Raw genomic sequence first — 27,136 nt, forward strand, 5'->3', positions numbered from 1 at the left:
ACCACAGGAATATCCTACAGCAAAGACAGTAACAACAAAATGTGGGGGCACCTGTGGTCCCAGCTGCTCAGGAGCCAGGGTGGGGGGATCTTGAGTTAAAAGCCAGCCTCAGCAACTTAGTGAGGCCCTAAGCAATCCAGTCTCTAAATAAAAAATAAAGAAGAAAAGGCCTGGAAATGTGTCTCAGTGGTTGGGTGTCCCTGGATTCAATTCCCAGTACACACACACACACACACACACAAAAGGAAGAATAAGAAGCACTTTGCTAAACCACTTAAAGGCAGCATCCTAACATGTCTCCAAGCCCAGGTAGGCATCCTGTTCATACACCATGTCTGCTCAGAACAGGCAGCCTTCAGAGGACAGGAGCCTGGAGCAGGTGCCCCCACCCACGTGTCTCCATGTGTTCACCTGACATCTGGATCCAAGGTCTACCTTGGGACTATAGTGCACTTACTTATCACGTATCTTTTCTAGAGAAGTTCACTGGCCTTATCTTTTCTGATGCTGACAATTTTGAAAAGTTCAGGCCATTCTGTAGACTTTCTCTTGACCCAATTGGCTCACAATTTTCCCATGATCACAGTAAGTTTGGTTGGGATGCTACTAAGCTAAGTCTTGGATCACCACATGAATTTAACTCTACCCCTGTGGTGGGCCTACAACCTCAGCATTTCCTGACATTCCAGCATAAGGAGTTCTTGGCTCACCTGTTTATCTCCCACTGATTAATGGAGGTGGCTTTTCTTCTAGGAGCAGCATTGTGTGGTGGGAAATGGGAGTTAGAAGACATAATTTGGCCATGTGGGGTGGCACACACCTGAAATCCCAGCTACTCAGAAAGCTGAGGCAGAAGGTTCCCAAGTTCCAGGGTATCCTGGGCAAATTAGTAAAACCCTATCTCAAAATAAAAAGGACAGGGGATGCAGCTCAGTAATAAAGTGCTCCTAGGTCAGTACCCAGTACAAAAAGAACAAAGAAAAAGAAAAAAAAGCCATGATGTGATGTGGGTGTGCTCAGGTCCCAAGGAGTCATTTATTCTGTAGGTGTTCATGGTCCCAGGGTGCCTTTGCCAGAGGACTCCTAATGGATAGAGCTGGCAACTATCTAAATCATGAGTTTCTACTGCTATCTCCAGCTCCTTCCATACCACAGAGCTCTTCTCTCCCTTACTCCGTATCTACCTTCTCCTGGTGAAAAAGAGCCCTGACTTAAAACAATATCAATAGCACATTCATCTCCTTTACTTATAAAACAGCAATAACAGCAGCAACCATCTCATAGAAAATGTTTAATTAATTTCATTTTTTAAAATCATTACTACTTCACTTAGAATCATTCTTTCTTGCTGGGCACGGTGGCACATGCCTGTAATCTCAGCAGTTCAGGAGGCTGAAACAGGAGGATTACAAGTTCAAAGCCAGCCTCAGCAATGGCTAGGTGCTAAGCAACTCAGTGAGACCCTGTCTCTAAATAAAATACAAAATAGGACTGGGGATATGGCTTAGGGTTGAGTGACCCTGAATTCAATCCCTAGTACCAAAAAAAAAAAGAATCTTTCTTGTCAGTGGCTGCATGGCTACCTGTCACTCATGCTTAACACTTAGGGATTATACCACTTAGAATCCTGGAATAATATTTAATCCAATTGCATTTTCCTGGGATTTCAGTCTGTTGGTATAAAAACTTCACAAAGAAGTTGGGAGAGGGTTTTTATCCCCTTGATTGAAAAGAACAACACTCTAGCCCTGTGGCCACCCTTGTCCATACAGTTGGGGTACCCCTGCCTCACGTCACCAACTCTATGTGAAGACCATGAGCAGGTTCCAAAGTCTCCATGGAAGATTCTGGCTCAAGGGGGATAACCTTCAACTTCCAGGACAGGGAAGAAGACAGCCAGGCTGGAGTGGACAGGGAAGAAGACAGCCAGGCTGGAGTGGGGTGGGCAGGACCTCCCACTCTACCTCCTCCCATTGCAGCTGCTAGAGCCTCAGGCTCCCAGATCCCATCAAGCATTAGCAGTCTTCTGATGCTGGGGTGCCTATTGTGGAATCCTCCCCGTGTCCCAGGTTTTCTGGGAGGAGTCCACCCTGTCAAATGGCTTCACTCAGCTGCCAGCTAAAGGTGCTTCCTGTCATCTTGGCCTTCTTTTCCCAGTGCCACACAGCTGGCTTGCAGCCTCAGACCTGAAACAGAGCCTGATGGTCCTCCGAGCTACCCCTGCCTCAGTGTGACTGTGCCCCCATCACACTGTACCACAGAGTCACTGACCCCCTTCCAGGCAAAGAGGCAATGTCCCTTCCTCAGAGTAGGGGCCAGGGCCCATGGGAAGGCTCAGGAGGAGCCCAGGCCTCCAGGATGAGGCACTGTTGGTCCAGTGCTTGGTGATTCCTCACTCTGGTGCCTGAACAGGCTCTGTAGCCTCAGGCAAAGTTCACCTGGATCTCCTCAGGGTATGTGAACAGGACAGTTGAAACCTTCCAGAACATGCTCTTTGTTAACACTGTGAACAGCCAGGATCTCATGGTGGCCAAGACACACTGGAGGACATCTGTCAGAGAGCCCTTCCTGGCTGCAGCTCCCAGGCCCTCTGCCATGTCCTGTGGGCACATAAAAGGTTTACCAGCTCTGCTCTGCTCCTCCCCACACCCAAGCCACCTGACACAAGCAAGGAGAAGGCATGGGTGTTACAGGTCCCCAAGCAGACTCCACCTCACCAAGAGTCTCCAGCAGCAGGGGCACATACAAGAGCCCTGTGCTTTCTTCAGATCAGGTGAGAAGAATGGACCCATGAGCAGAGAGCTTCCAGAGAACCCTGGGCCAGTGGACCATGCAAACTCCTGGCACCCACTCCTCAGGGATGTAAAAGTAGGCCCTCTCTGGCCTGGAGGCCAGCCCAGGGCACTCTGTGGGGATGGCCACTGTCTCTCCCCTCCCCACCTTCACCACCACATCCATAGAACCACCCCTTTTCCGGTGACCTGACCCTCCCTTGGCCCCTTTCTCTGCACTCCAGGGTATCTGCCAGGGAGAACATGAAACTCCAGCATCAGGACCCTTTCTAGAGAGGCTTCTCATGAGCTCCTCAGGGCTGCACAGCCTATGCTCTTACAGAGCCCAAAAAACTTGGGTCTGGTGCCTCCTACCCCCCCTCAAGGCACACAAAACCACCCCAGCACCTCTGACTGGGCAAAGTGACAAGGTGGCCAAGCAGACGCCATTCTTGTCATAAGAAACCAAATAGAGTGGAAGAGACAACCCACTCAGGCAGCGGGAAGAGCATGGTCCCCACTCACAGTAAGTGCCAAGGTAGAGAAACACAAAGAGCTGGAGAGGCATACCAACAACAGAGTAGGGGACACAGGCTCCAGGCAGGTGACCAGAGCACAGGGCACAGGTGAGAGCAGGGCAGGAGACCACTAAGGGGTCTCAAATGAATACAAAACAGGGCACCCTTGCACGATGTCCCTGAACACCTTCCAGGACAATCTGGACACCTCAGCGGGTTATGCATTTCCCTTGTGCTAGGCCTCAGGCATTCCACCAACTCCAAAAGTAGCCCCAGCCATACACTATCCCATCCTGGTGTCATCCAGGATTGAATAAAGGTGGTAAATAAATGAATTGCAGGAACAACCCTGAGGCTGAACAAGCAGCAGGGCCTTGAACTGTGCTCTGATCCTCACAGCAGCCACCCAGCTGACCACTTGACAGGAGACTCCCACATACCCCAGCATGTTTTTGCTTTGGTCAATTTTAGCTTGGCCTAATTTTATTTTGCAGCACAGGTAGAGTATTTGTGACCACAGATCCTGGACCCCAACCAATAATGAGGATAATTCCTTCTGTAGAAAAATAAATCCTAAATAACTGAAAAACTTCTGAAGCACCATCTATTGGGAGCTGGCACCAACCTGCAATGGATTAAATAGTACCACTTGGGAGAAAGCAGACACCTTATCAATGAAATTCATCCTTAGTACCTGTAATCCCAGCGGATCAGAAGGCTGAGGCAGGAGGACCCCAAGTTCAAAGCCAGCCTCAGGAACTTAGCAAGTCCCTAAGCAACTTAGCAAGACCCTGTCTTCAAATAAAATACAAAAAAGGCTGGGGATGTATGTGGCTCAGTGGTTAAGCACTCCTGGGTTCAATCCTGGTACTGGAAAAAAATAGAGTGTGTCTGTGGTATTTTAAAGAAGAAAGACTGAAAGAATAAAATGAAAATGTAGACTTGACCATCTCTATTCCTAATATCGCAGTAGTGATATGCAAAAAGGTTAAAAAGAGAGTCGCTCTGAGATGCCACTCTCCATCACCCACAGCAGAAGCTCAGGACCCACAGTGGAGAAGCTGCATAGCAATGTAGAGTTCCCAATTCGACAGCAGGAATGCTGCCCTTAGACACAGGTGAGAGAACTGAGTGTGAAGGCCAGGGGCCTTCAGTGGCAGGAATTAAAGTGAGGTTCTCTCTCTTGGACACAAGGGTGAGGATGACTGTAGGCCAAGGGGCACAGGGGCCTGAGCCAGGCTCTTCTGCCATGGTGTGTTGCAACATGAAGAGAAGTGTTCTGATGGGAAAGACAGGGCACAGATGTGTGCTTTTTGGGAGGGCGGGGGGGGGGGACAGGCCCTAGTTTTCTGTGAACAATAGAATCAAGGACAAAGAAGACAAATATCTTCTTCCTGAGGCCAAGAGCAAAGTGTGTAATCTGCACAAAACAGAATCCAGCATCTAGGTGGTGCCAGATAAATACCTGACAGCTGACTCGACCACTCTGACTCATCCATGCATCCCAGAACTCCACAAGTTCCCTTCTAAATTAGGCTGCATGGAATCCCAGGCCTCTCCTGGGCATGACATTTGGTCCATAAATTTCACTCACCACTGGAGGTCTAAGTCCGATGACTCTGCAAATGATCCCAGAAGACAAGGCGGGGATCTCATAAAACCTCAAGTGTTTGGTGATCCTGCAGACAGCTTCATGGAGCTTCAGGCACACAAATAGGACTCTAAGGAGGCTTTCTCAAGAATCCTACCCCCAGGAGTCCAGAGAGATTATTGAAGTCATTGGGAAATGAGAAAACAATACCAATTATTGATTAGCAGTCCCTTCTCTTTAAAAGATCTATAAGTATGCCTGTACTCACAGCTCCTCAAGAGGCTGAGGCAGAAGGATAGCCAAATTTAAGGCCAGCCTCAGCAAATTAGCAAGGCCCTATCTCAAAATAAGAAATAAAAAGGGATGGGGGTGTGCTCAGTGGTAGAATGGGTTCAATCCCCAGTCCCACAGATAAATTAATTACTTAAAATAAAATAAATGACCTACTAGTAAGGCATTTACTTGATCTCCTCCAAGCTTACAATAGGCCTTAAAGTTGTGACTGAGATAAAAGAGGGAATACAGTCCTTTTGTTTTAGCTCAGCAGTTGGAGCTCTATCAAAAGCAAGTTAAAATATTTGCAAATACCTTCCCTTATTCAAAAAATAGCAAGGGATAAACATTTCTAATCATTAAAATATACCAAGAAAAAAAAAATCAGAGAGATACAGGAGTGAGGGAGGGAGGGTGCTAGGAAAAGAGTGTGCACTGTGTGTGGAATTTCTTCCACCTGATGTGAACAGGTTTTGCATTTACTGACTGTTGATATGAAAAAGGACCCTACAAAGTCCCATGGGCTTGCCATGCTGGGAGACCCTGAGCCATGAACCATGTCTGCACACCCCAGGGGCTTGGAGGAGGCAGACTAGCAATGCTGAGAGGCTCCAGGAATACCCAGGCCCCTTTTCTGCATTTTATGTGCTGTTTATGGCGAAGGTCATGCATAGGTGCAGGAGTAAATGATTCTGCAAGGCCACCTTTGATTTTTTGTTTTAAACTGACTCAACTTAGAAAAACCATAGAACTAAATGTTAAACAAATGCAGAACACATACATCTTCACTATGACAATGATCATTTAAAAATATGTGAAAACACAAAGGCCAAAAAGTTGGGTGGGAATGAAGCAAAATCTCAGCACCCAAGAGCTGTGATTTGCTTTTGCTTTTTTTTTTTTTTTTTCCCAGTGCTGGGTACTGAACTCAGGCCTTGCACATGCTAGGCAAGTGCTCAACAGCTGAGCTACATCCACAGAAAAAAGAAAAAAGCTAGATGTCTGGATTCTGGATTGGCAACTGCAGAGGACACTGGGGCACTTGCTGGTGTACCAAACTCCCATTTTGACAGGAGGCAGCCCACACCACATAGGAGCCTGAGCAGGGGATGCACCAGCTGTTCTACTTACACATCCTGATAGATGTCCACAAGGTGCATCAGCATTTTGAAAATGTTCTCAACATGCTAGGGCAGGAAAGAGAAAAAGAAATATGAAAGGCTCAACCAGGAAACAGCTGCCGAGCCAAGAAGGGAGAAGGGCACAGAGACTCATCCTATTCTCCCTGCACACAAGCCTCAAGGGCTCAAGGGCCAATCTTCATTTTCCACCAGTGAAATGCATGCTGTAAATTTAAACCACTTTATTTCTCTTTTTTCCTTTTTTTATTTTTTGGTTGGGGTTCTTTTCTTTTTTGAAACTGGGGATTAAACCCAGGGCTTTGCTTATGCAAGTTAAGTGCTCTGCCACTGAGCTACATCCTAGCCCTTACACTATTTTCTTCTTTTAAAAAAATTAATAATTAATTAATTAATTCTAATTAGGTATATATGACAACAGAATGCATTTTGATTCATTGTACACAATTGCAGCACAACTTTTCATTTCTCTGGTGGTACATGATGTAGCGTTGCACCATGTGCAGTCATACATGTACCTAGAGTAATGATGTCTATCTCATTCCACCATCTTTCCTACCCCAAGACCTCCTCCCCTCCCCCCTTTGCCCAATCAAAATTCTTCCATTTTTCTTATGCTCCTCCCCATTATGGATGAGCATCTACTAATCAGAGAGACCATTCAGCCTTTGGTTTTGGGGGATTAGCTTACTTTGCTTATCATTATATACTCCAGCTCCATCCATTTACCTGCAAAGCCATATTTTTACTCTTTTTTAATGCTGAGTAATATTCCATTGTGTATATATATATATATATATATATATATATATATATATATATATATATATATATATATACCATAGTTTATTTATCCATTCATCTATTGAAGGCCATCTAAGTTGATTACACAGTTTAGCTATTGTGAACTGAGCTGCTATAAACATTGATGTGGCTGTGTCACTATAGAATGCTGATTTTAAGTCATTTGGATTTAGACCGAGAATGGGGATACTTGGGTCAAATGGTTGTTCCATTCCAAGTTTCTTAAGGAATCTCCATACTGCTTTCCAGATTGGTTGCACCAATTTGCAGTACCACCAGCGATGTATGAGTGCACCTTTCCCCCACATTCTCGCCAACACTTATTGTTGTTTGTATTCTTGATAACTGCCATTCTGACTGAAGTGAGAGGAAATCTTAGTTTTGATTTGCATTTCTCTACTTACTGTAGATGTTGAACATTTTTTCATATATTTATTGATTCAGTGTAGACCTTCTGAGAAGTGTCTGTTCAGCTCTTTAGCCCATTTATTGATTGGGCTGTTAGTTTTTTCGGCGTTTTTTTTTTTTTTTGAGTTCTTTATAGATCCTGGAAATTTGTGCTCATCTGACATGCATGTGGCAAAAATTTGCTCCCAAAATGTAGGCTCTCTCTTCATCTCATTGTTTCTTTTGCTGAGAAGAAGCTTTTTAGTTTGAATCAATACCATTTATTGATTCTGATTTTATTTCTTGTACTTTAGGAGTCTTGTTAAGGAAGTAAGGGCCTAATTTGACATGATAAAGATTTGGGCCTACTTTTTCCTCTATTAGGTGCAGGGTCTTTGTCTAATTCCTAGGTCCTTGATCCACTTAGAGTTGAATTTTGTGCATGGTGAGAGATAGTAGGGTTTAGTTCCATTTTGCTGCATATGGATTTCCAGTTTTCTTAGTACCATTTATTGAAGAGGCTATCTTTTCTCCAATGTATGTTTTTGGCACCTTGTCTAGTATGAGATAACTGTATTTACATGGATTTGTCTCTGTGTCTTGTATTCTGTACCATTGGTATACATGTCTATTTCTGTGCCAATATCATGTTGTTTTTATTACTGTGGCTTTGTAATATAGTTTAAGGTCTGGTATTGTAATGCATCCTGCTTCACTCTTCTTACTAAAGATTGCTTTGGCTATTCTGGGTCTCTTATTTTTCCAAATGAATTTCATGATTGCTTTTTTTTATTTCTATGAGGAACGACTTAGGGATTTTAATTGGAATTGCACTGAATCTGTATAGCACTTTTGACAATATTAATTCTGCCTATCCAGGAGCATGAAGATCTTCCATCTTCTAAGGAAGGTCTTCTTCAATTATTTTCTTTAGAGTTCTGTAATTTTCATTGTAGAGATCTTTTACCTCTTTTGTTAAATTGACTCCCAAGTCCTAATACTATTTTCTTTACCTCAAAAAGCATAAAAAGGAAAGATAGCAACTATGAAATGTGTGACGTTCACAGCACCATCTAACAGTCATAAATAACAAACAGCTACCGTTCTCGTAAGCTCTATTTACTAAACCAGAATCAACTCTGAGAAGTCAAACTTCAATCCTAAGAAATAATGACTTCTTATTTCAGCAATTCTCTTATTATTTCTTAGAATTTCCCCCAACCTGCCCTTCAGGACAGAAGACCCACAAGCATTCAATGTTCAGCTTGTAACCTGCTTTTGCTAAGCAAGAACCTGACACCCAACCCCCAACCACAAACCTCCAAGAGATCTTCTGAGATCTTCTGAAGCTGTTGCAGCCTGTAGTGAGTCCCTAGAAAACAGTCCAGGACCCGAGCAGGCATGAGACTCAAGTACTCAGTGGAGTTTTATGTATAGGGAATGAGGCTTACCAGAGGCAGCAAACTCAACCAGGATCAAAAGAGATACTCATCCACACACAGCAACTTCTTCCTGCTCTCCATGAAGTTAAGAAACTGGCTCCTGAATGAAGAAATCAAGACAGAGACTAGGGCAGCAGTGAGAGCACTGAACAGACTCAAGACAAGGAAAAGCAAGGTCCAGAATGCTCAGCTTATTTACAGAGTCCAAGATGATATCAATACATTGTGGAAACAGACATACAGAGTGAATCAAATGAAAAATGAACAAAATAGCCAAGTGTATGGCACACCTGTGATCCCAGCAACTCAGGAGGCTGAGGCAGAAGGAATGCAAGTTCAAGGGTACCCTCAGCAATTTAGTGAGGCCCTGTCTCAAAATTAAAAAAAAATTAAAAAGGGGCTAGAGATGTGACTCAGTGGTTGAGCACCCCTGGTTTCAATCCCTGGCACCAAAGAAATAATTTTTTTTTTACAATTTTTAAACCATTTATTTGTGTGTGTGTGTGTGTGTGTGTGTGTGTGAGAGAGAGAGAGAGAGAGAGAGAGAGAGAGAGAGAGAGAGAGAGAGAGGTGGTATTAACAAGTCTTTATAAGCTAAATATTCTAACTGAAGTTTTCATCTGAAAGCCTTTGGGGCTCAGCTGCATGTCAGGTAGCGAGGAGTAGCACTGAATTTGGCATAAGACTTAATGACTTATTTACAGCTTCCAAGAAATCCTTCTCAGTAGCAATTTTTTGCCATGCTCGATTGCAAACATACCAGCTTTTGTGCAGACACTTCTAATCTCAGCACCAGTGCTATTTGGACATAGTCGTGCTAACAATTCAAGTCTGATATCTCTTTCAACACTCATTGAACAAGAATGAATCTTAAAGATGTGAGTCTGACCCTCTAAATCAGGTAAACTAAATTCAATCTTTCTATCCAATCTCCCCGGCCTCATCAGTGCTGGGTATAGAGTATGAGGTCTGTTGGTGGCCATCAGCACTTTAATGTTGCCTCAAGGATCAAAACCATCCAGCTGATTAATCAGTTTCAACATTGTTCTCTGTACTTCATTGTCACCTCCAGCACCATCATCAAACCGAGCCCCCAATGGCATCGATTTCATCAAAGAAGATAAGGCAGGCTTTTTTTTTTTTTTGTTCTGGCCACTTCAAAAAGCTCACAAACCATTCGAGCCCCCTCTCCAACGTATTTCTGTACAAGTTCAGATCCAATAACTCGAATGAAGCAAGCATCAGTCCTATTAGCAACTGCCCTGGCACAGAGTGTCTTGCCTGTGCCTGGGGGACCAAAGAGCAGCACACCCTTGGGAGGCTCAATGCCAAGGTTAACAAACCTCTTAGGATGAAGTAGTGGGGTTTCAACCACTTGTCTCAATTTCTCAATCTGTTCCTTACTACCACCAACATCACTGTAAGTGACATCAGGTTTTTCCTCCATCTGCATCACGGTAACTGTTGGGTCAATCTTAGGAAGCAGTGGAATGTGGATTTGATACTTATTTCTGTCCACACCAACTCTCATCCCTTCTTCAATGTCAGTAGGTGCCACCTGATCGCTGAGGTCTACCATGAACTTGGCAAACTGCTTCACATTGATAATGTATTTTGGGTCCTCTGAATCAGCATTAATTATCTTTGTACACCTTGCAACCTGTAAAGGCTGTTCACTCTGGAGAGTTTGCTTATCTGCAGCCAAGTCCCAAGGTGCTGGTGGGGCCAGGCCAGTGTCAGATTCTTTAATACCAGTGAGCTCATTAATTTTCTTAAGAAGTTGTTGAATGTCATCCTCAACCTGCTTAATCTTCCACGAGTAAGTACTCTGACTGTAAGTTTTCAGCAAGGCAATATCCCCCTCTTCTAGAGCTCAGATGGCTTGTCATCCTTCTCATCCTCTTTGGTTTTCCACTGATCGGCACCGAGGTAATTCAGCATTTTTAGGAAATGCGAGTGTCTTCCTTACTTTCTCAGTGATTACACAGCATCTCTAAAATAAATTAAAAAACATCATTTCTATTTGGCTTTCATTTCAAAAAATCCCAAAACTAGAGAAGAGATGGGAACAATTGAGCTCACTGCCTTTATCCCTAATGATAGCAGCTGGCTCCCAGTGGACAGGGAGGGCAAGGGGACAGGGAACTCCACACATGGCAGTTATCTGTGTGTAGAAATGAGTGCAAAGCTGTTTTCACATTTAATTCAGATTTATTTTAATTTTTTACTTAAATTTGATTTTAAAAATCTTTTTTTGTGTGTGGTGTTGGGGAGGCAACCTAGGGCCTCACCCATGCTAGGCACGCCTCTGCCACTGAGTGCAGCCCAGCCCCCTACAATTTTTCTTGTGTAGGTTTTGCTTTCTATGTCTTCTCTGAAGAATCTTTCCTCACTTCAAGATGATATTATTTAGAAGCATGCTGTTAACAGATCCATGCATACAAGGATTTTCCAGAGAGCCACCTGCTCAGCTGTGGTTAGGAACCCATGCCCTTGGACTGCAGCACCTTCAGGGTACTGAGAGTGGTCCAGCTCAGAATGCAGCCGTCTTGCTGCATGTGCCCACGGGCACACCTGAGAAGGGCGTGTGTCCTGCCATGTGGGGCGCTGAAGCTCCTGGGTGCCACCTGGGACTGGCTGGTCTGTAGCTTTCTCCACAACATCTGTACCATATTCATTCTCCTGCCTTTTGTTCCATCAGTCACTGAAGAGGAGGCACAGAGCTCCACAGAGCTATGGATCTGCCCACTCCTCCTCTCAGGATTTTGGTTTGGGATTGGATTTGATTCTCCATCCTGGGGTTTAGTCCTACTTGGTACCTTTGTTCTCTATTCCTCTGTGACTCCTACTTTGACTTTTTTTCTTTTTTGTGGTGCTGAGGATGGAACCTATGGTCCCAGCCAAGCTAGATAAGTGCTCTGTCGCTAAGCCTCAGCCCCAGCCCTGGCCCTGTTGTGGCTTTTGCATATTGCTTAGTATTCCAGTTTATCATTTATTTAGCTTAGAGTTTTGCATCTCTGGGTCCCCTTTCTCCTTCTGTAGCACAGTTATCAATGGGGACAGGGGTATTTAAGCCCCCTTCCTACCCAAAGGGGCCTGGCAATACCCAGAGACACATATGCCTTTAAGAACTGGGGTGGAAGCAAGACCAGCAGCATCTTCCAGGTGGGGACCCTGCACACTGCTCAACATCCTACAGTGCACAGGATGGCCTCCACTATACAGAATGGCCTTATCCCCAAAATACAACAGTGCTAACTTCAGGAAATCATGCCAGAATTACATTAGACATAATTATTATTATAATGATTGTTTTTTTGTAATGGGGAGTGAACCTAGGCGCACTCAACCACTGAGCCACATCCAAGGCCATTTCTTAAATCTTATTTTGAGAAAAGGTCTCATTAAGTTGTTCAGGCTGGCCTTGAAATTGTGATCCTCCTGACTTGGTCTCCCAAGTCTCTGGGATTTCAGGGGTATGGCACCACACCTGGTTTAAAAGTTATTTTTTTTTAATGGTAGTAAACTCAACCTGAATTTTACCATTTCAACAATTTTCCAGAATATACAATATGTCAATGACATCACATTGTCACACAACCAAATTTCAGGCCTCTTTTCATCTTGCAAAACTGAAACTCTGTCCTAATTAAAGACTAACTCCCCTTCCCCCAACCCTGGCAAGCCACACTACTCTTTCTCTGAGTGTGAAGATGCTAGGGACCTCTTAGGTGGAATCACATGGTAATTGCCCTTTTGAGGTCTGCTTTGGTTCATTAGCTCAACGTCCTTAGCATGCATCTGCAGCATGTTACTGAGCCTGCCTCCATGGCAAGGCTTAGCACCCTATAAAAATGCCACCTCCCCCTCCTCCATTCACCTTTCCACAGTCCCCTGGATTCAGTGAGTCTTTTTCTCCAACTGCCTTCAAGACTATCTTTCTTTGGTGCCCAGAAGTCATGACTGTGCTGGATGTGAGTGACCTGTCCCTGTCCTTCCTGGAGTCTGCAGGCTCTATGAGGTGGTACTCTCCATGCTGGGAAACTCAAGCATGATCCTTCTTTTCTTTGGCCTCTTTCTCCTCTTTACTCACCTTGTTTTCACCCACAGGCCTCAGAAGCTCTGTTCTGCTCTTTTCCCCTCTGCAACTTCTCTATGTGAGCATGACATTTCTATTTCCCAGTTCTCCAGTTCTTGGCCCCTTCCCCCTGCTGTCTCCAGGTGGTTACTGAGCCATCAAGAAGAGTCTCCATATCCACTTCAAGTGTCATCTTCCCACTCAGCTATTTTCTTAATACCCCGTGATTTCCACTGTTCTTCTGAAATCCCCCATCTGTGGGTAACATTGTCCACATTTTCTGAAGGTCCTCTACAATATTCCTCAAAGTTGTTCTTTTTAAAAAATTACGTTTTAGTTGTAGTTGGATACAATAACTTGATTTAATTTATTTATTTTTATAAATGAGGATCAAACCCAGGGCCTCTCATGTGCACGTGAACGTGCTAGATAATTCTAATGCTGAGCCACAACCCTAACCCCCTCACAATTGTTCTTAACACCCTCCCTGAATCCCCCCACTTAGGCCATTTATGGGTTTTACCCCCCTATTTTCTCCCTGGCCATACAGCAGCTTCTTCTCAGGACAGGGGTTATGATGTAGAGGAGCCAGGGCTTTGCTATAGCTTTAGTGAGACTCAGGTCGTAGAAACTTTCCATCCTTTGATGGTAGGGCTAACAGAAGCCAGAATATGAGTGTCCACAGCAACTGGCTCCCATCTCCTGCTTCACCCTTCAGCAAGCTCTGTGCATCCGCATCTCAGTAACAGTGAATTTTCCAGTTCTTAGTCCATCTCCCCACTGGATGGCCACTGTCTTGTACACACTGCAGGGCCCAGTGAGCCCATGGTCATTTTCTCTGTACTCTTGCCTACCAACATATCCACACCCCAGGAGGACTGAGCCTCCCACACTCAGGACAGTGCACCATTCTCACAATCAGAGAGCAGAGAGTGTGGAAGTCTTCTGCTTCTTCCAGACAGTTCTCTGGCCTGAGCCTTATGGCCAGCAAAAGGAGGATCTTGCTTTGAGCCCTACAAAAAACGCACTCACCACTCCCCACTCCAGCTAAAAGGCAAAGTCAGAGGCCATGAACTAAGGTTTGCAGTACTCTGAGTTGTTTCCTGGGACACACAGAGGTGCTAAGTGTTTGCCACATAAATGAGTAAACACACATTAACACAGTTATAAGAGAAAGACTGTCCAGTGCAGTGGCCAAGCTTGTGATTCCCATTGATCCAGAGAGAGGAGGATCACAAGTTCAGGCCAGGCCAGACAACTTAGCAAGACCCGTGTCAAAAATTAAAAATTTAAGAAAGGACTGAGGATTTAGCTCAGTGGCAAAATGCTAAAGAATCATTATTCCAAGATATGCTTATATAAATGCAGCTTTACAACTTACTCATTTAGCCATTTTTCCTGAAACTGAGAGAAGGGGATTCCCTTGAGGGCATCCCAGATGTCCTCAGGCTGGCTCACAATGTCCTTTCTTGGAGGAACCAGCTGCATACAGTAGTGCAGGACAGGGAGGATGCCCAGCCAGTCAACAACCCTTACAGCCATGCACCTTTGGCACAAGTTGACCAAGTACTCTTGGAAGGGAACCGAGACCTAATGTGAGCTGTGGTTGGCTGCGTCCAACCTGCCCTGTAGTCTGATGTCCTAGGAGAGAAGGGAAATCCACTTATACCCTGAAGAAGGAGCATGTGGCACACCTGGACCAAATCCCAGACCAGGAGACACAGGGTGGCAAGGGGGACAAGTTCCCTGGAACTGAACTGGGATGGGTCCCAGTGCAACAAGACATCACATATCCCAAAAGACTCCCACTGGAGTCATATCCACCCACATTATACAGCTGAGGAACTGAGGCCCTCAGTTTCCAGCAAAGGAATTCACACAGGGCCTAGGATTTGAACCAGACAGTCTGGCGAAGGTGGAACTAAACACAAAACAAACTTAAAAAAAAAAAAAAAAAAACTGGGATTGAACCCAGGGACACTCTACCACTAAGCTACATACCCAATCTTTTTTATTTTGAGACATAGCCTCCCTAAGTTGCCAAGACTGTCCTTGAACTGTGATCCTCCTGCCTCAACATCCTGAGTCTCTGGTATTATAGGCATGTGCCACCATGCTCAGCTACAAAGCCACTTTTTAAAAGGAACAACACATGGTGTGTATCCCACAGGCACAGAAATAGATGCTTCTTTCTTTTCTCAAACCCATGTACAGCTGTTTGTAGATTTCCTTATCACCATCACAGAAACTGCCTGGGTCTTTAAAACTTAGGAAACACACAGCTGCTAAGAGCTCAGGAAAGGCCACCTGACGTTACCCAAGCTCAACCCAAACAGAAGCAGAAGAGACCCTGATCCTCTGATCACACCTCATAAGAGGTCTCCCCTACCACATTAAAGGCCATGGCTGACCCAGCAGGGGCAGTGTGCTTCAAGAGCTACCAGCACAGGTGGGACAACAGGGACAGCATTCCTGTGGGTTCTGCAGCTTTCCTAGGTGACACCTGCAGGCAGGCCTTGGAACCAATGCTAAGGCATGTTGAGCGTGAAGAGGAAGGTCCTCCGGAGAACATGTATTTTATATTATTCATTTATTTTTCCAGATATGGTTCCACTAAGTTACCCAGGATGGCCTTAAGCTCTTGGGTAAAAGCAACCTTCCTTCCTCAGCCTCCCAAGTAGCTGAGATGACAGTGCCATCATGGTGTCTGGCTCTGTGAAGCTTTTTGAAGTCAGGGTATTCAGGAGAACACAGAATTTAACAACACTAGCAATGACACACGTGCCAGGAAAGTGAAAGGAGCAAGTGGTGACATGACTGTGGTTTTATTTTTTCCCAAAGCCTTTCTCTGACAAGCACTTACCTCAAAACCAGATAAAAATCATGATAAATGGCTATGAAACCTCTGACAAAAGCAAACATACAAACAAAAAACCCTAGGATACCTCTCAGATGTGTCCAGGATATGGTGGAGGTTGCTGTGTAGAGCATCTGGGGAGCAGTAACTGGGGCAGAGGATGGAGCACAGTGAGATGAGTTCCTTCCAACAAGCAGAGTCTGGCATCTTCCACCAGGAAAAGGAGGACAACGTCCCTTCTCAGTCTGCTCCTCACAGGGAAGCTTTCAATCAGGGCATTCCCACTTCCTTCCAAAAATAATCCCATCTGCTTTTTCAAACACTCCCACAGGTGTTTCTTCACCTGAAGCAGGGGGAAAAGAAGAGGCATGAGCTACAGAGTGCATTCCTTGGAGGCTGAAGAACCCTTAGGTAGGCGATCAAGGCCCTATGCAGGGGAGCTCAGGGGAGGGTCCCATCTCCCTTACCTCCCCTCCTCCCAGGCATGCTGAGGTTCTGGGGCAGCAGAGACACATTGATGCTCAGTCCCAAATCCTGCAGTGAGGTGGGTCCGGGAGTCCCTGGATGCTCATGAAAGCTCAAAGAGAGAGCTCCAGCTCTGCCTCCAAGACACAGTGTGGCTGAAGGGGCAATGATGGGCTCCACCCATTTTTTTCAACTCTGCCTAGCCCTAGAAAGAACTCAAGATCAATGCTGTGAGTGGGCTCAGGGGTGCAATCAGGAGGAGGAACATGGTGGGTGGGTGGGGATTTCCAAGAGGTAGTGCAGAAAAAGAAGGGATGGAAAGGTCCCCTGCCTCCTCTGCACCTGCCCCAGTAGTCACAGGGTCTCCTTACCTCTAGTAGGTCAGGGGACCCTGCCCACTCACACCTGAACTGCTGGTGATTAGGGGAAGCCTGATACTTCTTAGTCTCCGAGGCCCAGGCTGTGCCAGGGCTGTGCTTAGCCTTCGTAAATCATAGGCACTCGGACAACAGAATAAAACTGCTGGAACTAGGTGAAGAAGTTTTGTAGGCTGATGGAGTTCCAGGTCTGGAGGGCACTGAATATTCAGCCCAGCATGATCTCAGCTGCTATCATCTTCCCCTTCACCACTTCCTTCTTCATCTTATTAGTAAAGAGGCTCTAGAATGTCTCCAGTGTCCCAGGAGGTTTCATGCAAATTATGCCATCATATTGATGCCAGTCTATGGGTGATAGCAAGAAAAATGTCACACTTAAGATCTCAAAACCCACCAGCCCAAGGCACCATCCCAGAAGACAGAAACACAGGGAAGCAGCCAGACACAGTAGCACATGTGAGGCTGAGGCAGGAGAACCACAGTTGGAGGTCAGCCTTAGCAACTTAGAGACCCTGTCTAAAAAATAAACAGCAACAGGGGAGTTCAGTCAGATAATGAAAGGAAAAAAGGAAAACAAGAGGACTCTGGTAAACTGAGGTGATCAGAACTCACTCCATCAGCTACCATGGACAGGGCACACCCCTGCAGAGAATAATCCCAGACAACCCAAAATGATGAGCTTAAAACCAAGTCTCTGCTTAGTCATGCAGTTTAGCAAGCCTGGTAAAGCTTTAAACATGACCAAACCCAGGTTAAATATTTATACCAAAACTACATCTCTCACTAGCAACTGAGTTCTGTTCTGGTAAATGACTTCAGAGTACATACTGGGAACAGCAACACCCACCCCAAAGAGGATGGTGTAGATTACTCAGCAGACATGAGCTACTAGCAGGTGCCCAGTACAGGGCAAGGGCTGAATTCAAGTCTGCTCTGAGGGCCAGCTGCCAAAGACACAATTATAGACCTAGAAAATCCAGTAATGTTAACTGTAAATAATTAGAAAACAAAAGTGGTTAGCCAAGCACCATGGTGCATGGCTGAACTCCAGGCAATTTAGGAGGCTGAAGCAGGAGGATCAAAAGTTTGAGGGCAGCCTGGGAAAATTAGCAAAATCTGATTCAAAATTTAAAAATGAATGAAAGAGTTGGGGATCTAGCTCAGGGGTAGAGCACTTGCCTAATATGCAAAAGGCCCTGGGTTCCATCACCAGCACTGTCAAAGAAAGAAAGAAAGAGAGAAAGAAAGAGAAAAAGGGAGAAAGAAAGAAAGAAAGAAAGAAAGAAAGAAAGAAAGAAAGAAAGAAAGAAAGAAAGAAAGAAAGAAAGAAAGAAAGAAAGACATATAAGGTAGACAGAGACAGCTGAGCACAATTGCCTGTAATCCTAGCAACTCCAGAGAATGAAGCAGGAAGACTGCAAGTTTGAGGCCAGTCTCAGCAATTTAAAAGGCCCTACACTGTTTAGGGAGATCCTTCTTAAAATAAAAAAAAAATAAAAGGGGCTGGGGACATGGCTCAGTAGTAAAGCACCCCTGGGTTCAATCCCTCGTACCAAAAAAAGCCCTATGTATAGAGAGACACACACAAGTAGCAGTAAGACAGGTGCTGAGCTGGACTCCTGAGGCTCAAAGCAGGTGCTGTGCACACTGCTGTCACATTGGTTGGCCCTGCCACCCTAGATCTACCCTATCCCTGCCAGGTGACAGTTAGCCAGGGTTCATATGCTGATTTGGGCATAGCATCCTCTGGAGCTTCTCCTGACTCCACTCTAGCCCCTTCCTCTGTGGCACTTGTCAGAGCAAAAACTTCATCTTTGCATGTGGAAATATATGATGAAGTCCAGTTTTGCCTCAAAGCTGAAGTCCTCAGAGTACACTAAATTTATAAAAATTACATGTACTGCCAGGTATCATGGTGCACATACAGCCACTCAAGAGGATGAGGCAGGAGAACCTCTGGAGCCCAGGTGCTTGAGGTCAGCTCAGAAAACATATTTTTTAAATCCTAGGCCCTGGGGAAAGCTCAGGACAGCGCTGGGTGCCCAGGCAGGCCAGGACAGCCAGTGTCTACAGAAAGGGCCACAGAGAAAGAGCCGCCAGAGGACCTGAAGAGGTGCAGAGAATTCTTTCCAAGGATTCAGAAGGTAGAATGTGGAAGCCACCCAAGTGCCACCAGCAAAATGTGACAAGGACAAATAGCAGAGGCCCAAAGGGAGGCTTTCAATGACCTGTCCTGTTTCTGGTCACCAACTGGCCGCCTCCAGGAAGGGCCAGCCAACAGCTCCCTGTTCCCTGCATTGTCCCAGAGTCTGCCCCGTACCTAGGCCCACTCTGCCCACAGCCCCAGCCCTTCCTCTGGCTTCGTCCTCTCTCCTTCCCATTTCCTCTCTCACATAAGTTAAACCACAGCAGGGGCAGCACACAGCAGAGGACCCATGAAGACCAGGCAGTCTGCTCCACACAGCAGCACCCAGGCCAGGACACAGGTTCCATGGGAGAGGCCCTTTACCTCCAGAGCGCAGGAGGGAGGATTGACACACAGGCAGCAGTTCACATGCTTGCCCGCCTTCTGCAGCTGCTTGTAGATGGTACAGTTGGAGCCACGGCCATAGTGAAGATGTACTTGTAAAGGATGGCTCTAATCAGGCTCTGCCTGAGAATGACAATGCTGCTTTTGATGAGGGACTTATTCCCATGTAAGTCCCTGCAAATCAACAGACATGACCAGTTATCTGGAAGGATTATCTTGGAAGATTTAGTTCTCAAACACACCAGGTATGCAAACCCAAAGCTATAACGGACACTGACCAAGATGGCATGTTTGGAATAGGGCTTTGTTTCCAGTTGGACAGAAAAAAGAGCCATGGAAAAATGAGACAAAGAAATGCATGCTGGGAGTATCAAACACATGCTCACCCAGGGAGCAGGGGCACCCCAGGAACTCACTGACCATCTCTAACACATACTCAGGGGACTCTGTCCCCAGGACTCATGCAATGTAGTACATCTCACAAGTGTCACTCCACCCGGGCTGTCCAAGCTCTTTTCCTCCCTTGATGAACATAGTGTGGAGCTTAGGGTGGAAGGCAACATGCTTGGTGTTGATAGAGTGGAAGTGCATGGTTCAGCCAGCTGGAAGTGGTTCAGCCAGCTAGAAGAGGAAAAGGAACCTCTGTGTTCACCAACTGCTCCTGGCCTGGTCCACCTCCTCTTTCTCTACTGGTCATTTTCATCCCTGGCCACTGACCACCACAAGCAGCCAAGAAGAGGAGAGGAGGGTGTGAGACTCTGGCCAGGCCAGCCCACCTCCCCTACAACCCCCTGGGCTGAACTCATTATAGGGGCCCTCAACAGGCACTGATGGCCTCCTTGTACCCTGGGCCTGGGCAGGGTGGCCTGGTACCTCATGGGGATGGCCTTCATGCTGGCCTTCTGGCTCTTCTGCTCCTTCTTTATTATGGCAGCTGCATAATTTTTCGTCACTCCCTTCTGCCTTCCTTAGGTCTTTGGGTTCCGATATGTTTTTACCTGGTTTTTCTCCAGGAGCAGCTAACCTGTCCTTGGTCTCACCCTCCTGAAATGAGCAACCAAGCCCCAGCCTGAAAGGCTCCCCATCAGCCATGCTTCTCACAGCAGTCCAAGTGGACTGTCCAGTCCTTCCAGTCCACTCCCATGGCCGCTGAGGATCCTTCCCCAACCTTGCCTGGCCCCTTCTCCCTCTCTCACTCCTGGGCTCACTAGTTCCTTCCACTGAGAACAGGCCGCCACAAGCCACCCCTGGGCCTTAGCATGCCAATCCTTTTATCTGAACTTGTCCCCTGAACCTCAAATCTCACTCCTCACTCCTTCTAGCCTCTGCTCCCTCAGCACCTCCCTTGAAACCTCATCCAGCCTCCCTGGATGAGGGGCCACCTTCCCTTGTTGCATGGGCTCTCTCTCATCCAGCAAGGAGGTCCATGGAACAAGGTAGAGGAGAGTATGGCTGTGAAGTCACTAATCAAGATTTCTGGAGGCCAAGCAGGAAGCAGGTCCGATTTTACTGCATAGTTACCATGTATATATACTCAGGCAGCAGCTAATCAGATTACAGGCAGCCACCAATGCAATTTCTGCTAATATCCTTGCAGCAACCAATCCAGGAGTGGGCCATGGAGTGCAGGGACTGCAACCCATGGCCTCATGCCCAGGGCTGTGCCTATGGGGTAAGTGGCCTGCCATTCACACACCTAGCAAAGGGGAGTGGCCTGTCACTCAGATACCCTTAACGTATGCCATGTATGCAGTACTCCATGCACTTGTCTCCACACCTTGTGGCACCACCCAGCACATTCCTGGGCACCATCCTTGTACCCAGCCCCCCATGCTCTACTTTTTCCTAGCTCACTTCCTGTTGCCTGGCTTGGCCTCAGTCTTCCCCCCTTTAGCAAGTGAGCTCCCTGAAGGAAGGCTTGGTCTCCTTTGCACTGTCCCTAGCTCTCCACAAACATGTGCCACACAACCAGACTGAAGATGGGCTGGTGTCAGGTTGCAGCAGGCATGGCCGGGAAGGCCAAGCAGTGTCCCCCAGGCCCACTCTGGTGGGAAACCTGTACCTGGCAGTGTTCCTTGGAAGCAGGGGGACTTACTGGCAGCTCATTTGCTGACTGAGCCTTATCTTTCATTTCTTTCCCAGCCTTGTTAACTGGATTATCTGGCTCAGATATAGCATCAAATCCCTGAAGGAAATAAAGACCCCAGACTCATAGGGTCTGAGCCACAGAGACAAATGGAAGGGCTGCTCTGCCCCAAATGCTTAAGATCAGCATTGACCTTAATGCTGAGTGTGGGATCAACAATCCCTTCCTGGCCCTTCAGGGAGCAAGTCCCAGCTGCCTTCCTAGACAGGGAAGCAATGTCTCACCCACACAACACACCAAAGGTGCTAAGGCCAATCCCGTGCCAACCACCACCATTCCCTGATACCCCAGAGGCTGGGACCTCCATGTGCTGCCTGGCCCTCTGTACTTCTTTCTGAGACTCAGAGTCTTCTTTGGACTGGGGCAGCGGGAGCCCCTAGGCAGAATCTTCAAGCTTAGGGTGGGCTTCGCAGGTAGAGTTTCGTGACCCAGACACCTCCTAGGAGGCCTCTGTCCCCAAAGGGTGTGGAGGTGTGGAGATCCTTTCCTTCCAAGTAGTCCTGGGGTGCTTGGCCTTCTCTGAGCCACATCTCCTGTGTCTTCACCCCTGCACTGGCCAGCTGGACCAGTCTGCTGGGCTTGGCCTTGGGCCACAGCTGTGTCCTGGGACCAAGTAGGAAGGCAAATTCGGACTCTGGGAAATGGAAGGTGATGGAGCCAAGAAACCCAGCTCTGAGGAATCAGCAGTGTCCTGATTCTTTCTCCTTTTGCTCTAAACAGGAGAGATATCAATCTTACTTCTTAGGTTTACTACAGTCTGCCCCACATTTCCCTCCCAATTTCCCCCCAATTTCTTGAGTACAGAAAGCTTAGCTCTACTGCATGACTTACATCTGTCACCCCTGCAACTTATTTATCAGGGGTGGAATTGAATTAAGAAACCAAGAATGGCAGGTGAGGGAGCTGAGGAGCAAGAAGCCAGACAGAGAGCCTCGTGTGGAGTGGCTGGGAATGTCACTGCAAGTTCACTCTTGGATACAACAACATTCACAGGCTATCCATGTGACACTCTGCAGCGTATTTGTCACAAGGAAGAAAACCAGAATACAGGCAAGAAGGTAACTAAAGAGTGCAGAGGATTGGAGAGGCTGCTCCTGTGCCCTGGAAGGCTCGGGCAGCTCCCAGGCAAAGCTTCCACCTTGAAAACCAGGAAACCAGGAATGCAGGCTTTGAGGAGTAGGCCACTGGGACACTGGCCCCAAGGGCTGTGATGCTCCAGAGGAGGTGTCAATGAGCCACCAAAGGCAACTGGTTTATAAATCCTGAGCCCTGGCTGTATGTGGCAAGGCCCTGATACCTAGTACAGCTGGGGGTAGACACGAACCTGCCCCAGGGACCCCACTCCTGGGGTTAAACTGTCAGGAAAAGGGAAGAACTTGGGTACACCTGTACCTGGGGTATGCCTTATGAGAAGAACCCTGTGGTGGCCTGTGGATGTCAAAGGGCAGATTTTCACAAGAAATAAAAGCTGGGAGTCAGTGTGGGCAGGTAGGATGTGCAGCACAGAACAGAAAGCTGGCACCCCCAAAATGACCTGCCACAAAGACCAAAACCTAAGTGGGTGCAGCCACCTCACAAATGGCTCAGCTCCCAGCTCCACCCTCTCAGTGGAGGTATGAGGGAGACTGGCTGTCAGGGGCTGGCAGGAGGCTCTGCAGCCAGAAACACAGACTACCTGCTCTTCGTCTGCCGTGAATGTGTCCAAGACTTTGCACAGAGCAGCCTCATCCATTCTCCTCTTGCTGGGAAGGCGCTGGGCAGCTGCCTGCTCACCAGGTACATCCTCTATGGCATCTACAGAAGGTCCTGAGGCCTTCAGACAGCACAGGGTCACCCACACACCCTGGAACCTCATCCAGTCCCAGTCAGGGAAACCTCATGGAGCAGGGTAACCAGCAACCCAGAGCTCAAGATGGCTGAGGCCAACAAGCAGGAGTGTGCAGATGGGCAGGGCAGAAGTGTCCCCCAGGAGGGAAAATCAGGTCCTGGTCCCCTGGAGCCTCTACCTGAACACCTGGGCCCCTGCTTCCAATAAATGCAGCTGCAGAAGCACCAAAGGGAGCAGGTCAGTCCAGACACCCAAGGTTCAGCCAGGCACAGCCTCCAGAGCCTCCAGATGCCAGGTGTGCCTCCACCAGGCAGCCTCAGGCAGCGTCTGTCAAATCACGCCAGCAAACTCTGAGGAAGGAAAGCCACTGTGGGCCTAGGGCCACTTGGAGCCTCTCACCCCACCAGCTCAGGCCCCGGCTAGGTCTTTTCCCTTACTGCCAGAAGCACAAACCCCTGAGCCTCTGGAAGAACACAGAGCCAGCAAGCAGGAACCCACAATTCAGCATCCAGTGGCCACTGAAGAAAGGGCCAGGAGGAGGCTGGCCACCTCCCCATGGACCTGTGCACCACAGCACTCTCTTGGGCCAGTGGAAAGATGTGTTCAGCTGTGCTAGGAAGGGCAGTGTGTCCCCCAGGAAGGCAAATCAGGTCCTGGTCCCCTGAAGCCTCCACCTGAACACCTGGGCCCCTGCTTCCAACAAATGCAGCTACAGAGGCACAAAAGGGAGCAGGTCAGTACAGGTACCCAGAGCAGCTGTAATTACAATTGTGCACCACCACACCTGGGTTGCCTAAGCTTTTCTCCAAAGAAGATGAACAAGTGTCCAAGAAGCCTGTGAAAGGTATCAGCATGCATTGGTGATTCAGGGCAATGCAAAACCTCCTGACATATCACCTAACACACACTAGGATGGCTGTGATAAACAGTGTCAAATCACAAGTGTTGGTGAGTGGCTTGTGGCTCCATCCTGGCTTCTGAGGTCCAGAACACCCCCTGGGAACATCAGGTCTTAGCTCAGAGACTTTCTCCCAGACAGCAACACCAGCTCAGGTGAAGTGTGATGAAGGCTTACTGTGGGACTAGGAAGCTGTTGCCCAGAGACACCTGTGGTGCTCGCCAGTGCACTTTGCTCCCAGTTTCTTTCAGGTGCAGCTTCTGTACCTTCAAAGACATGTTTTAAATAAATCTCCTGTGACAATACTACACACAGTGTGAAAATCATACAAAAATGGACATTTTGGAGTGGCTCTGCTAGTGTTTTGAGGTGTTGGGGCTAGAACCCAGGGACTCACACATACTGGCAAATGCTCCACACCTAGCCACAACTCTGCCCCAAACAAACGTTTGAAACTTAACAACTCAGAGGCCTTTAGGCCACTCACAATGTCATCAGTCACCACCTGTACTAGGCTCCCTCTTCATCACCCCAAAAGCAATGCTGTCTCTGCCTCACAGTCACCCCACAATTCTGAGCTACTGATCTCTCTCTCCAGATGAGCTTGTTCTAATGTTTCATATAACAGGCATCACACAGTTGGTGCCTTGTACCTCGAATTCCTTCTCTTAGCACTGCATGTCTGAGGTCCACCCTCGTTGCAGTTTGGACACGTACACTTCCTTCTTTATTGTGGCTGACTGATATTCCACGAGTGTACATAGCCTAAGTAGTTCATTGTTTATCCACCAAGGAATACCTGGGTTGCTCTGCCACTGGAGTGCGGTGGCTCTGCTGCTCCAAATCTGCAGACAGGCATTTGTTCGAACACCCATTCTTATTTCTCTTGGGCACATACTTACTGGAACTACTGGGTCATATGGCCATTCTGAATTTAATTTTCTGATAAGCTGCCACACTGCTTTCCACAGTGGCTGCAGGACTTCACATTCCTTCCAGCAGCTCCAACTTCTTCACCTCACCAACACTTGTGATTTGACACTTTTTATCACAACCATCCTAGTGTGTGTTAGGTGGTGTGTCAAGAGGTTTTGCATTGCCCTCAATCACTAATGCGTGCTGATACCTTTCACAGGCTTGTTGGACACTTGTTCATCTTCTTTGGAGAAAAGCTTAGGCAACCCAGGTGTGGTAGTGTACAATTGTAAATGCAGCTGTTCTGGAGGCCGAAGCAAGAGGATCACAAGTTGAAGGCCAGCCTGGGTGACTTAGTAAGACCATCTCAAAATAAAATAATAAGGGCTGGAATGCTGCTCAGAGGTAGTGTTGGAGTAGCATGTGGGAGGCCCTAGGTCCAATACCCAGTATGAAGAAGGAAGGAAGGGGAAGGCAGGCTGCTTCAGGCAAATCTTTTGTCCAGAATTAAGTCGGACTTTTTGTTGTTGAGTCATGAGTTCTTTATATATCATGGATACTAAACTTATCTGATACATGACTTGCAAATACTTCTCCATTCCATTGGCTGCCTTTTCAGTTTTCTTGTCCTCTAAATGAAAAAAAAGTCTTCATTTTGATGAAGTCCATTTTTTTTTCTAATTTTCCTTTGTTTCTAGTGCTTTTGGTGCCACAATTAAGCAAGTTTTGTTAAACATTTGGTGACCAAATGCCAACACTATGACATTACCTCTAATTGAGTTTTATTTCTGTAAAGTCATCAGTAATGTCTCCACCTTCATTTCTACTTTAGTTTCTTTTGCACCCTTTCTTTTTTATATATACATTTACTTATTTATTTATTTTCATGTGGTGCTGAGGATGGAACCCATGTGCTAGGCAAGGGCTCCACCAGTGAGCTACAACCCCAGTCCTGCACCTTTTCTCACTGATGTTTTACAATTGCACACACTGATGGTGGATGTCGTTTGTTGTTACATATCGATACATGGAATACACAATGTAACAATATCATTTGGCCAGTATTTCTCCCCAGCAGTTCCTCTCCCCCCTCATCTCCTCCCCCACCTCCTTTTCTTCCACTGATCTCCCTTCAATTGTCATGAGGTAAGCCCCAATCTTCCTTTCAGCTTTTCTTCTCTAGCTTCCACATAAGAGATAAAACAGGACCCTAAATCTTTTGAGTTCTTTTCATATTACATCTTTTCTTTTTTAATTAGTCTAAAAGTTTATGAATTTTGTTGGTCTTTTCAAAGAATCAACTTTTTGGTTCATTTGTTTTTCTCTATTGCTTTTCTATTCTCTCCTTTGTTTATTTCTATTCTACTATTAGTATTTTCTTCCTTCTTTGCTTTTGGGTTTAGTTGCCTCACCTTTTCCTAGTTTCTTAAAAAGTGAAGTTGGGATCAGACACAGGACTCATCTCCCCTGTCCTTTCTTTATGCTTTTTTTTTTTTTTGAGACAGGTACTCACTAAGCTGATGAGGCTGATCTTGAACTTTGGATCCTCCTGCCTTGGCCTCCTGGTCACTGGGATTACAGGCATGCACCGTTGTGCACAGCTATGGTTTCTTGGCTATTGCTCATTTTTTTTTACACAAAGATTCTTCAACTTACTCTATGAAGGTTTAAAAGGACCCTCATCCTGCTGAGCACTGCAGCATTTTTAATCACCATGCCCTGAATGTCTCAGTGGTGATTCTCACTTGAAGATTCACCCAAGCCTTCAGTATCCCCCAAGGTCCAGGTTTGGGTAGCCTTCCCTGCTGAGGAAGGGGTGACTCCAGGGGAAGGACACAACTGTATGCCACACACACACACCTTACTCCCCACACACAGGCCCTGCATCCTGCCACACACGCACAAATCAACATTCACTTCACACACACCATATACACCAGAAAATACATACGTACACACACACCCGCCCCGGGCACCACACATAGCACCCACACACATGCATGCATGGATCAGAGTGCTCCAGCATGTTATGTCACACTCTGGACCACAGAGCACACCCTGCAAGGAACCTCACAAACCAGCCCCAGTGCAGGCACAGAAAGCCAAGATCCCCTCCA

The 27,136-nt window shown here is 46.8% G+C and overlaps 1 pseudogene; it reads right to left on the minus strand.

Annotated features, from left to right (window-relative positions):
• Nucleotides 1–9,562: 9,562 nt before the first annotated feature.
• LOC124077230 (26S proteasome regulatory subunit 7-like) lies at nucleotides 9,563–10,866 on the minus strand (annotated as a pseudogene).
• Nucleotides 10,867–27,136: the final 16,270 nt, after the last annotated feature.

Source organism: Marmota monax, unplaced genomic scaffold, assembly GCF_021218885.2.
Source record: "Marmota monax isolate L192 unplaced genomic scaffold, Marmota_monax_Labrador192_F-V1.1 WCK01_AAM20220418_F8-fsc00293, whole genome shotgun sequence".
NCBI classification, from domain to species: Eukaryota; Metazoa; Chordata; class Mammalia; order Rodentia; family Sciuridae; genus Marmota; species Marmota monax.